Raw genomic sequence first — 14,198 nt, forward strand, 5'->3', positions numbered from 1 at the left:
CATTCCTGCTCCATCCATGACTGTGGAGACAGTTGAAGGAGTCTTATAAGCACCCTTCTCTTCAGACTTCCAATAGCTTATACTTTGGCAATTGGGGCATCAGGACAGGTGAAAAATAATAAAGCTCAGTTTAGAAAACAAAAACAATTAGAAAAATGCCTTTTGGTAATATTCAGAAAAGCAGCAGTGTAGAAAACCTCACCTGAAGCTAGAAAGTATGTACCTCCATTGCCCCCACCCTCACCAAAATAAGGGATGCAACACATGAATTAGTCAAGCTAATAAGTATATGGAATTTGAAAATTCTTCTCACGTTTTAAAAGGAGATAGAATGACCTCTATTTTTTTGTTAATCATCCAGAATTATTTAATCAAGAATTTTGTTTAACAGAACATGCCCAAACTTACATATAACCAATCTAAGTCGTTAATACTTATTAGCAGAGATGAGAGAGAATTACAAGTATAGTCAAATTTCATGTTCTAGGAAGAAAGCTAAATGCTTTAAGCAGTAAGTAGCATGATTTATCCATATATATGCTAACTTATCTAAATTGCCCTTAATTTTTATAGGGATACCTTCTCAGAAAATCTGATTAAACAGAGGAATATTGACTTTTATTGCTCTTCTCCTTAAAAACAATTGAGGAGGTCTAAAACACATATACAAAATGTTTACTAAATTATAGCTAGAAGTAGAAAATTTGATCCATAAAACCAAGAGGGAACAGAATCTTATTTTGAGGATTATTACTAGAGGTGCACTACATGTACATTATCACTGCCTCTGAGATTTCTGGAAGCAGCCAGAGAACAGAGAAGTCCTCATGTTCTTATGATGTGAAGCACAAATGTAGGAAAGACAGATAAGGAATTTGAGGATAATAGCCTCAAGCAGTTTTGTTTTTTTTTTTTACAACACATGCAACAGTGTGTTTTATTTATTTTTTTTTAATGTGGACTTTTGTGACCACAACCTTTGACAGAAGCAGGCCCAAGGTAACGTGTCACTGATGGAGGGAGATTTCCATGCTGGAAATGAGATGAGTGAGAAAGTTTACTTAATATGATTCCATGCATACCAACTTCAAAAGAGCTAATATATCTGGGGAGTGAAAGAAAAAGAATCACTTTTTAAGTTTATTTTCAAAATATTTATTCTTTGGTCAGAAACTAAAAAATCAGAAAACCCTAAGGCCCTTTGGTTGCAGGTATCAAGTATGCCATGAGCGTTAAGCAAAAAGAGATTTAAGAATGTCCCTGACAGGGCCACAATGGAAACATGGGGACGAAACATGGCTAGGCTTCAAAAAGGACTGAGACAAGACACTAGAATGCTCTTGAAATGAAAGGCAACTAGTCTTTTTTGGGGTCCATACAGCTACTCGTTTCTGTTTCTTTCTCCTAGGACTAGTTTTACCTGTGTATATGTTCATTTAGGAAAATATATCTATCTGCTTCATGGTCTGCAGTGTCACATCTCCCGTTCATTCCAAGCAAAATCACCAAACTGACCATAAATCCTAATTCCAAATTTCTGGAAGAGAGATCATGTTTGGGCCCAATATGAATCAAGTCTCCATCTCTAATCTAATTCATGTGAGTAAGGACCAGGGACAGAGAGAACAATTTTGCAAGACCCCGCTGTGGAGGCAGAGGCAGTTTTCAGAGACAGGGCTGAACAGATGCTTCAGAGGAAACTTACTAAGAATTTTGGGGTTAGTCTTTAAAGAAAGCTTAGAATGTGATTTATCTATTTTCATACTGATAGATGGTATAAATGCTTTAAAAAGAAGGTGAAGCAATACAGAAATCTTTCCACTGTTAAAGGAAAGACACCCAACCAGTATTTTTGCCCATCCTTCTATTTGCACTGAAATGGCCTGGAAGCAAAGCAAAGATTGTCTGCACGAAGCAGAATTGAATCTGCTCCAACAATTAGGCATACTGTATATTAAAAGCCCAGAGTTCCACACCACTGGATGCTGTGAAAAAAGATGATTCTGGCCTGGAAAATTTTCAAAGCAGGTGTTCTAAGTCATCAAAAAGAAACCTGAGGAGTAATGCTCCCATGGAAAACGTTATATTGAACTGCATAGTTTTGCAGCATGCTTTCTAGGATAAGCTGTGGAAAAAATATGCCTGTACAAAATGGAATAGGTTGTCTTGTTTTGTAGAGTTTTGATCAATCGCCTTTTGTGTGCCGAAGAAAATGATTTTAGTTTTGATAAAGTTGATGACGTCCAATCCCTTCTGGCAGCAGTAGGATGACAGAATTATTTGTATCCAGAGATCAGTTCTAGTTGTTGAAAGCCGAACCCTTATCATCAGTATATAGGAAAAGGCATATCTTTCTAACAAGATAACACACACCCAGTTTGTCTATAATCAATATCATGTCATGGAGATATTAGTGTAAACGGTAAATAAATGAGACACAATACTGTTTTATAGAACATGAAATTGTGAATGCATATGTCAGGAAATTTTTTCTTTTTAGCTTATTTCTTCAAGGGTATTTACTCCACATTTCCAGAATCACAATACTAAGCCTCACTTTTGAGTTAACTTGATTCTCTGGGCAATGAAGCCAAAATTTAGTGAAAGATCAACAGGCAAAGCAAACAACCTTATTTTCTTGAAATCAATGGCTGTAAGTTGTAGTATAATATTGTGCCTCAAACCCTCTTGTTTCTAATACAAAACACTTAACTCGGAGACTTCACACATGGTTCAAGAGAAAGCACAACATAAATAATAGAGGGAATGTTAAGAAAATTGATGGAGCCATAGTTTTTTGGGACAATAAGGTTGGCTCCGTTAGAATCTCTCCAGACATCGTGGCAGTGACCATTTAGAAGTTGAGGTAAACAGTTTGCTGTTAATCAGTGCAGGCTTCGAGAAGTTTCAAACAATGATCCAAAATACTTCCTTGAAAACTTACTCAGTTTCAGGGATAATCAAATGAGCTTTGGCATAGGGAATAGCAGGTCCCTGTTGGATGCCAGTGATCTGAATTATTTGGAGCACTGCGCTTGGGTCCATAAAGCTAAGAGAAATTGCCCTCCACTGCCAACATTGTTGGTTTGGGTGCTTTTGCAAAGCTTCCACTGAAGCCATATAAGAGACCTCAGCCATCGCCTCAAATCTGCTTTATTATTAACTGTGAAGATTAAGTAAAGATCTTTACAGAAATTTGTTCAGCTCCAGTTTTGGTAGCAGTGAGTTTATAATTAGATGTGTTTAAACTGGGCAGATTCTTCCACAATCTGATTTTAACAATGTTGTCTAGCTAAATTTTCAGAAATGTCTGTTCATTTGTTTTTATTTTTGGTGTGTTTGTTTTTACATCCATGTAGTTTTTATTAAGTCAATACATGAGGTCCATTCAATATAGGACAGGCAAGACTAATTTTACCCTCTGACAAATCAGTCCATTAAAGATAAAGAAAATGGGGTTTTTCTGAGCAGAAGATTTGGTATTCCTTGTATAAAAAAAGGGTTGTTTTAAAAAGGTAACCCCCACACAACCCATTTTCCTTTACTCTTCCAATCTCATCCATCTAATTATTGAGGCAAAGGCTGTGTTCTGCATAGAAAAAAATTTTTAATAATAAATGGAGATTAAAAACATCTAACTCAAATAACTTAATAAACAATAAGAATTATGAGTAGCTAATTTAGAAATATGAAGACCCACTTATCTTCCCTTCCCCTCATTATAGGATATGCATATAGACAAATACAGCCAAATTTTCTCTTCTTTGTTTCATTTCATTAAGTAGGACTCTCATTTTCAAGTGAAAAAAACCCCTACTGATTTGATGAAAAGTGGGACCTTATTACCTTATTAATAAAAACTCAAGGAGTAGTGTGAGATTCAGGCCAAATCCAAGCTCTCCAAACATGGCCTCAATACTTTCTCAATCTCAGTTCTGCTTTTTCTTTTTTTTAATCTCCTCAATTGGATTTATCTTCTGGCAGTTTCTTCCCATATATCTGCAAGAGTTTATATCTCCAGTAAGAATTGCAATTTTAAGTAAACTCCCATCTCCTTCTATTCCACTCCTGAGAAAAAAATAAGTGTGCTGACTGATGTCACTAAATTTTCATGATCCATTCTCTCCATCTTCCTATTCTTGTTCTTATTCTGCCTCAGAGTGCATGTAAAAAACTCCAAGTGCTGTGTTGTCTCCATATATATGCAATGTCATTTCTTCACACTAGAATGTCCCAATATCTACTCATCACCTTGGTTACTTGCAAATTTCTTCCGATCCTTTCAGATTTGGTTTAAGGATCAACTCCTTTTTAAGCCTTCCTTCCCTTCTTTCTATTGAGATTATCACGCTCCTACTCTTCCCTCAAGACCCTCACACATGCCTCCATTTTAGCAACAGTTTCACTATATTACAGTTAAGGTTTGAGTATCACCCTGGCTGAAGAGAAACTACTACGAGGATAGGAAACCAGGCTTAATTAAGCTTTCTTTGTCTCCCCAGTCCCTATATCACAGTTTTTACCACATTCTAAATGATTAATTTTTTGTTTGTTTTGATGAATGAGAATTCACTCAAGAAATTTTCTAGAACTTTTTCTAAATAATCAATGTGTGCTTTTGTTTGTGTTTGTTTATTTTCTAAGTGTTTTTTTAATTTAAATTCAATTAGCCAACATATAATACATCATTAGTTTCAGATGTAGAGTTCAGTAATTCATCAGTTGCGTTTAACATCCAGTGCTCACATCACGTGTCCTCCCTAATGCCGGTCAGCCAGTTACCCCATCCACCCACCCACCTCTCCTCCAGCAACCCTCAGTTTAATGTGTGCTTTAAATCAAGATTATTTTCTTTACATACTTTTCTATGAAAAATAGATTCTAAAGAATCCTTTGAGTATGTAAGCCTTATGAAATTTGTGATCTCTAATGATTATGCATTTAATTACAAAGCTATTTACCTCAAGCCACACTGTTATATAGAGAAGCTATAGCCTCAAGTGCATATATATGTTTACAAATATGCAAATATTCACTATTAATATTATGGTGCACGTTAAATAGTCTTTTGAAATTGAGTATCGTTTGTTCCAGGGAATTTGTGAAATTTGTAAGGAAATTCTATTATACACTGGATCTTAAAAAAAAAAGATGAAATATGCATGTATAAAGGCATAAGTATTTCAATTGCAAAATACGTTATCAAAGACCTATCTCAACTGCAAACAACAATATGAAATATAGACAATTACAAATTAAATCCTTGACATTTAGAATGTTAACAGAGTTCCAGATGTTTAAATGCCTCAATCACTTTTCTTTGTTCTTTGTCATGTGAAGCCTGCCTGTCAAGGCATCTTGACCATCTATTAATGCACACAAGAATCTTTAAAACAAAACAAAATGTGTTTCATGCTGCACTACCTGCTTCTGCTTCTGCCTCTCCATCAAGATGTACCAAACTCACATTTTCCAATTATCCTTGTGTCATTTGGCATTTTTATCTGACAAGTAAATTAAGGTCATCAAGAAGAGCAAATCTTGAAATCTTCTCTGTCCCAATGTAGCCACAGTTTGATGTACTGAACTGCATCATTTCTGGAGAACTGGCAGCCCAGAGGAGGAAAGCACAGCAGTGAAATCACTTTCTGAAAAAGTATAATCCCAGCTAAGGGCCCCTACTTCAATAGATATGATCCATGAGGCTTTTTTTTTTCTATCCAGTTGAGAATTATTAACTGGTTTACTTGAGTGGAACACAGAATCCCTTGCCTCTGCCTCTCTCTCTCTCTCTCTCTCTCTCTCATCTTAGAAGTATTTTTCCTGTTGGTAAATGGCAACAAATATTGAACATAAAAGAAACATGTTAATATAATTCCATTGCCAATACTCTTCTCTAAATATTTGCTTCATTCAAAGCCTAAGCAGGGGTATTTGAATAAAAAAATCTTAAGTCACACTATTTTCTATTATTTTTTTTCTGAACATATCAAATACCAAAATACAAAGGTGTAAGAGGCTGTTTGTATAACTAGAACATTTTTAAGCAGGAGCATTACCTCATATATGAAAACTCTTCTTTAGCCAGGGACATTTAATCCTTATATCTAGAATGTGTTCTTTATCACTTCCTCATGAATATTTATTAATTCTTAGATTGTGTAAGGCACTGTACTAATCCCATGTGATATAGAAATTTGAAAGATATTATTTCTGCCCTCAAAAAACGTATAGTATAATTGAAGTGAGCCCAAACCCCTGAAATCCTCAGAAAGTGAATCTTTTTTTGACCACTGAAGTTTTCAGACAAAGGTTTGGCCTTAAAAGTACTATTTTTAATATTCTTAAGTATTTTCAGAGACATATTTTTCTAATCGTGCTCCCACAGACTCTTGCCCTTTTTAAATAAAATATCTTGGACATAAGTCAGCATGTTGTGATTGACCTTATATGATCATGTTGATGTTTTGAGTTATAACACAGTGAGTCCTTCTGTGCTCTCTGAATTTTACAGGGATATTTGATCCTAAATTCCTGACTCCTGAGTAGTGTATATTTTGGGATCTTATGTCAGATTTTCAGATTCCCCAGTTCTTCTGGTGCTCAGCCTAGCAGCGTGCACTTCCACTCCATTCCTTCTCTTTAGATATCTTACCTTTGGCCCCCACTTACTTAATTTACGATTACTCTACTGTTTTGTGAACTTGGAAATCAATAAATACGTCTGAATTAAGAGTGTGAGGCATCAAAGCTGTTTTATGGAGTAAACTATGCGTTCTTTAGTATGTTAAAATCTATCGAATGTCTCTTCAGAGGCTTTTTGTCCTTGTTGTTATTATTCCACTGCATTCCACATAGATGGAAGTTGCCATCTTGCTGAATTCAAATACGTGTGCTGAGTATCTGAACAGCTGCGGGAACAGGAGAGAACGCGGATCAAAGAATTACTTAAAATGTAGGAATGGCAGAATTGATCAACTTGAAGGTGAAGGAGAGAATTACGGGAGGGCTGAGTCCAAGTGTTCAGGCCTGGACATCTCTAAGAATGGTGTTTCCACTGCCTTGGGATGATGTTACCCTCTAGGCACTGAGAAAGACTCTGAATATTTTTAAATATTATTTTGAAGAATAATCATGTGGCCACATAATGTGAGATGGATTGGGAAGAAATACTGTAGAAAGCCAATTGAATAGAAAAACATAAATGTAGCCTAATCATGGGAGGCTGAGCCTGAAATGAGGCTGTGCCAGTGGTAATAAACATAAAATAATGTAAGACATGATAAAGATTTGATTCTGGACATGAAATTGTAGGGAAAGGTAGAATCAAAGATGACCACACATTTCAAGTCCAGGTAGACAAGAGAATAACAGCATCATCTACAAAATTCTGTTTGTCTAGGAGAAATATATGTTCAGCTTTCATTTGTATGTCATACACATATGTCTATATAACCATATAGTATTGAGGTTTTACAGATTAGTTTCCATTATATGTTGCTAAATCTTTGTATATGTATCTCATTTCATAAGGTTAAACTAATCCTGATTACAGTAGATGACCTAAGGGGAATTTTTTTTTCCGGAAAAAAAAAAAGCTAAAGATTTCCTGCATGGTCTGTCAATAAATCTTAAGATTAGTTTACTGGGTACTGTCAATCCATTACAATGTTGAGACTTCTCCTGTGCTTTAAAAAAAATCATTTTGGTGAAATGAGATAATATCACTTGAAATTTTGATGTTTCATCAAGAACTGGGAGTCACAAATAAAACATGTAAATATGACACAATATATACCACCATTTATTTCCCTGGGAAGCATTTTGAGAAAACTCTATTAAAAAAAAAAAAATTATGTAACTGCGGTCTTCAATAACTCTAAAAAGATGTTCATAACAGAAAAGAGTTAACTTTAAAAGCTATTCGACAGAAAATGACACAGCATACAAATAACAGATTTTACTTTGAAATGTAAATATAAACTAGAATAATCTTGATTACAGAGAGACAAAAATCATGTCTCAGTAGAAGAAAATTCTTTGGTTAAAAATAGCCAAATTGCTTTTCTCTCATATCCTAAAGACATGAAATTTATTTTCTTAAACTATTTTTTAGAAGTATTTGGATTCCAAGTAAAGAACCTCACTTTTTTTTCTCTTTAAATAGAAACAACTAAAGTAAACCTCACTTATAATGGCATCCTGACTTATGCCAAGCATTGGCTAGGTACTAAGCTCTTGTTCAGGAACAATTTTGCATCTCTTTTCGGATAATTGCTTCCTCTTAAGGAAGTGTGCCTCTTTCCAAACCATACAATGAAATAATTATTTTAGTATACTTGTATTTTTCCAAGACTACGACCTCATTCCATTAAGCAAAGGGACAAATTTCCAATCAACATTTCTTACCTGGATGTCATTGTTTCTTTTTAAGGACACATTTGCTCTTTAGGGTGTTATTTACATTAGTAAATGATATACCTTTTCTCCTCTAAAACTAATTAGAAATAATCTTTTTAGGATTAAAAAATGACTAGATGGTGCTAACAGACAAGTTGTCACACATGCCAGGGGAATTTGTTGCTATACTATATTTTTCTGGAATCTATTTGGTAGATGATTTTAAGGTTTCTCTGTCTAAATGTCTACTTAAATTAATCAGGTCCTTGAGGTCTCTAACCAAGGAACAAATATACCTCCTTCTCCTCTTCTTTTTTCCCTCCTTCTCTTCCTCCTCCTTCTCTGAACACAGGTAGTTGACTTTAAACAACACGGGTCTGAACTTTGCATGTTCACTTACACAGAGATTTAATTTTATTTTAGTAGTTTTTTTTTTTTTCCTTGCAAAAAGTTTTATTGTTTTCACTTGGCCCAAGACTTGGGACAAGGCTCCAGAGTGGTTAAAATGCTGCATAGTTGCTGCAGGGAAAGGATTAGGCAGAAGCCCTGACATGGGGGCCTCTGAGCTCCAGAGGCTTAAAGCTGCACCGGAGCCCTTTTTTTTTTTTTTTTTTTTTTTTGGTAATTTTATTTTTTCAGTGTTCCAAGATTCATTGTTTATGCACCACATCCAGTGCTCCATGCAATATGTGCCCTCCTTAATATTCACCACCAGCCTTTTAAAGAGATACTCTCCCAGCCCAGCCTGGGAACCACCCAGCCTGTGGAGCATAGTCAGGTGGTTGCCATCTTGATGAGTTTCACCTTCTCATCCAGGAAGTGGTTCTACAGGAAGTCACAGAGACAGGGGAGTGTGTGAGGCAGAATCCGGGGCACGTGGATCCCAAACAGCTTGGCTCAGGTTCTTCCCAGGGCCATGGCAGCTTTTACAGCATCCAGGGCTTTAACCCACTCATTTTGGGATGGTTTCTGCATGTCCTGGAATAGGGCGCGACCATCCCTGCTGGTTTTGCATCTTCAAGAGCCCCTCAGTGCCCTCCCGCTTCTCCTACCCCCCTCACAGAAGAATGGCCTACACCCTCCAGAGCCACATTATCGAGGCTGAAATAGAAGCCCAAAGAGAGGTAGGTGCAGGAGGCCAGCTAACGCTTGTTGACCAGGTGGTTGGCAGCAGCCTCCACCTCGGTGGAATAATTCTGATGAATCTGGGAGTTCACGGTTGCTCAGCAAGAAGGAAATAAGCTCAAAAAATGGTATTGACTAGTCCCAGAGGCAAATGATGGCTTGAGATTATGATTTCAAAGGCGTGACTGGAAAAAGAGTTAGGAGGGTGGCCCGAGGCTGGAAGAAGGGATGTTGTTGATAATACACACAATATGTGCTAACCAATTGTTTGTATTATTGGAAAAGGCTGCCAATCAACAATGGGTTATTACTATTTAACAGTAGTTAAGTTTTGGGGGAGTCAAAAGCTATGCAGTGATTTTTGACTGCAGGGGTTGGCACTGTAATTTTCATGCTGCCCAAGAATCAGCTTATTTCCTAACTGCCACTCTGCTGACTCATTGCTAGTGACCGCTTATTCTTTTTCCAGAGCAACCCCTGTGTATCCCTTTTGTAACAGTTCTTACACTTGTAATTACTTGTTCATTGTCTATCTTTGCCATGAACAGTAAATCCAGGAAGGAAATAATGGTCTTTTTTCTTCATCACTGAATCTCCTGTGTTTATCTCAGTGTCTGCCATGTAATAAGTGCTCAATAAACATTTGTTGAATGAACTGATAAGTTCTTAACCTTAGAGTCACATTTCTAAGCTTAATTAACTTAATTTGATTTAATGTAGAAGTCAGTACTTCCTAGTAGCTCCTGCTTTCTGGGAAGTATTATCTCCAAGCATACAGAATAATTTGATTCTTCTGATTAAAATTATGTTGGGTAGACTTAGTTCATGGGAAGGTGAAGATATAGATTACCCTAGGTTAATCTGATTTTTTTTAAACAGAATCACCCAATGCAAACCATCATTCAATCCATTCCCTCAAATATTTATTGAGCTTCTACTATGTATTAGGCCTTATAGGCTGAATACTGAAAACTGTATTAAGTTTCCTAGAGCTGTTGTCATAAATGACAGACACAACAGAAATTCTTTCACAGTTTTGGAGGCCAGAAGCATACACCCTCCTAGGGCTCTAGGAAAGAAACCTTCCTAGTCTCTTCTGGGTCCTGGAAGCTCCAGGCATTCCTTGTCTTGTGGCCTATCTCCACAGTCTCTACCTCTGTTTCACATGGACTTCTCTTCTTCGTCTCTCTTTGTCTCTTTGTCATTGGATTTGGGTCCACCAGCTAATACAGGATGACTGATATCCTTAACTTATTTGCACCTACAAATGCTCTCTCTCTTTTTTTCTGTAGGGGCAGAGAGAGGGGTAATGCAGATGTCATCATTCAGCTTACTATAGATACAATAGTGAATAATAAAATCCCTGACCTCATGGAATTTGTAAAAAAAAAAAAAAATTACAGAAGAAGTGATTTCAATAAAACATGATAGAAATTTATTGGTAGAGGTAGTATAAGGGTCTATGGGAACATAAGTCTGTGAACCTAATCAAATCTAAACAGTCAGAGAAAAGCTTCCCAAATGATGTGATGTTCACGTAAGAGGACTGACTAGGACTTGACCATGAAAGAGAGTTTGGCACTCTCTTTCAAGCAACTGGAAGAAATTCAGCATAGTTAGTGAATGATATTAATCTGGAGATATGTATTTAGAGCCATTTGTAGAGAGCCTTGTGAACAAAGTTAAGGACTATAGACAGCCTTCATCCTGAGATAGAGCTCGGTGACTGGCCAACACTAATATGATAAAAAGGCAGAAATTATCCCCATTAAGGACCAAGAGCTGCAGACAGGTCATGAGTGTCTCTCTTATTTTCAAAGGCCAATCTTGTTCTTCCCAATATTTGTAGTCTTTATGGATAACACAGTATCATAATAAAATTGCTCTGAGAGGTTGTGACAGACATTTAATTAAACATTCTCATTTACAGACCTGACACCAGGGTCAAGCAAAATGGATTGAGGTCCCACAAAAGCACTGGATCTAGCCATTTGTTCTGTTAGTGAAAATGGTCATGTAAAATATTGGCATCAGCCTGGGCCTGGAGCCTGGCAAATCAGAGTTAGATTGCCAGCTTCCCTGTGCACAAGAAGTGTGACCTTATACTAATACTATAACCACTTAAACTAGGAATAATAGTAGTACCTACCTATTAAGGTCATTGTGCAGAATAATGCTGAATTTGTGCAGAATTATGCTGAATTTGAAGTACTAAGTATAGTGCTCGAGGAGAGTTTATTATGAAACAAATAGTGGCTGCTGTTGATGATGATGGTGTTCCTAATATTTTCATAATCATCACAGCCCCATAATCCATGGCATTTTACTCCCAGTATAATAGTGTATCACCTTATAGGCTCTTATTTTCAAATGACTTATATATTTATATATAGTTGAGCTTTAAACAACATGAGGGTTAGGGACACCAACCACCCCCATTGCCCTATACAGTCAAAAATCCACATACACATACACTTAACTACTAATAGCCTACTATTGACCAGAAGCCTTACCAAAAACATAGTCAATTAACACATATTTTGTATGTTATATGTATTATATACTATATTCTTGCAGTAAAGTAAGCTAGAGAAAATAAAATGTTAAGAAAATCATAATAGAAAATTCACTTACAATACCATGCTGTATTATTTTTTTTTAAATGTGCATATAAGTGGACCCATGCAGTTCAGACTTGTGTTGTTCAAGGGTCAACAATATGTTAATCTCAAAGAAGAGTGTCTAGGATTCTGGTGGCAGAAGTTAAGAAACAATTACACAGGCATATGCATTTTTCAAATTGTCACAACTTAATATTCTGTTATTCAATTAAAATTTTAATTGAAGCAAAGTTCATAAATATGTAATTACAAGGGTGAAAAAGAAGATACATTAGTAAAACTGGCAATTTGCTAAGTAATTATTTAAGTTAAACAACACAGTGTTCTATAATAAAGTAATCTGATTTTCAAAAGGCCCAAGTACATAATCTTCTCCTCCATCTGAATTTTGAATATATGGCCCCAATAAATTATTTGCTACCTGGCTATTGTGAAAATATAAGCTCCAGTTTTAAAACTCTTGAACTATATTATATATTTTACAAATACAACAGTTTTGCTAAGTAAATGTTTTTTTTTTAAATGCCATCTTCTTTATCTTCAAAAATTAATGTTGTTTCTGTAACATCTATTCTTTATAATTTGTTATTCAATAATTTTCAGTGTGAAAATGTGACATTTAGAGCACACATTAATTCCCGCAATATCAGTGCTATTTTGAAGATTAGGAAATTCATTGAGGACCTAATAAAACATCTTCACATTATTGGATAAGATGCAACACTTTAACTTTTATCTGGACAGATTATGAGCTAAAAGAAATAGATGCCTGAATATATCTTAATTAAATCATACTGATGAAAATCTAATTCCAAGGTTTAATAGATTTCTTACTGAAACCTGAACATAAATGATTTTTAATTTTATTTACATTTAGATTTCTCAAAAAGCCTTTTGAATGCTATGACTGGTTCTTACTCAACAATAGCTTTCAATGTTCAGATATTTTCTAGTAGATATGTCATTTTTATTGAGGAAGTTACTACTCTGGATATAAATTTGCACATAGCATACTGCATACTTGATTCCCAGAAGAAGATCTACTTCTGTGAAAGTCTTGAAGTATCCAAGTTTAATAAGTTGTTGTATTAGAAAATTAATGTTTTTTGGTTATATTCTTTCTTTGGTTCAGTTTTCTGTGTGTAAATGATTTAATTAATAGGTTTTTACAGTAATCAAAATAAAAATCAAGCTTTATTCTAGTTAAAGGAGATTAAGGGACTGATTGATTCAATATTTTAGAATATTGGTAATTAAATGAATTATTACTTCAAGGTATAGCATAAGGAGAAATGAAACAAAAATCTGAAGGTTGAATTCTGGTGACGATCATGTATAGAGTTGGGCAAGTTCTGTACCTTCCCTGGGCTTCAGTTTTCTTGTCTCTGTTCCTAAGCAATAGTTCTTATCCTATTCAATAAAAAATATATCTGATTAAAACTTCAATAATACACAAAATAAGAAGTGCCAATTAATTAACTAAACTAATATATTTTAAAAGACTCCTGGGAAGTAGTAAAAGCATCCAATATAGTTTTAGATAGTTTTGTCAATGAAGAATTAATATGTTGATACCATATGTTATCTAGTCTTCTTTTCAAAAAAGGAAGCTTTCAAATGTCATTTTTTCAATTACTGCTAGACATCTAAGAACTTACTACCATGTATACCCTTGTGCTGTAGAGTGAGAGTTCTTAAATTTAGTGAATTTAAATTCACTTAGAATTAAGCTCCATGAAATATAAAAAAGCTCATTCTTAAGTGAATTATGCAGTAGTCTTTCCACTTTGTGGAAATAGACATCAAACAGTGGATAAAGCCTAGTCTGTTGATCAAAGTGTTTAAGGAAATAAATTAGCAATTACTAAACAAAATCCTTTTAAGTCCATCTGCTGATTTAAATTTGCAACAAATATTTAATCCTAAAATGTGGATACTAAGAATCCATCTACTTTATTTGTATTTTTCTGAAAAAGAAGAAAAAGTGATGTGGGTTATGACCTCAACCTTCAGCCCTTTAAGTTTGCATCCTGTGTGCCAAATAAAAGCAAA

At 35.2% G+C, this 14,198-nt stretch overlaps 1 protein-coding gene across 1 annotated transcript in view; it reads left to right on the plus strand.

Annotated features, from left to right (window-relative positions):
- EPHA6 (EPH receptor A6) overlaps positions 1-14,198 on the plus strand; it is an 872,902-nt gene that overhangs the window by 618,398 nt on the left and 240,306 nt on the right.

Source organism: Lutra lutra, chromosome 1 (assembly GCF_902655055.1).
Source record: "Lutra lutra chromosome 1, mLutLut1.2, whole genome shotgun sequence".
Taxonomy (NCBI): Eukaryota; Metazoa; Chordata; class Mammalia; order Carnivora; family Mustelidae; genus Lutra; species Lutra lutra.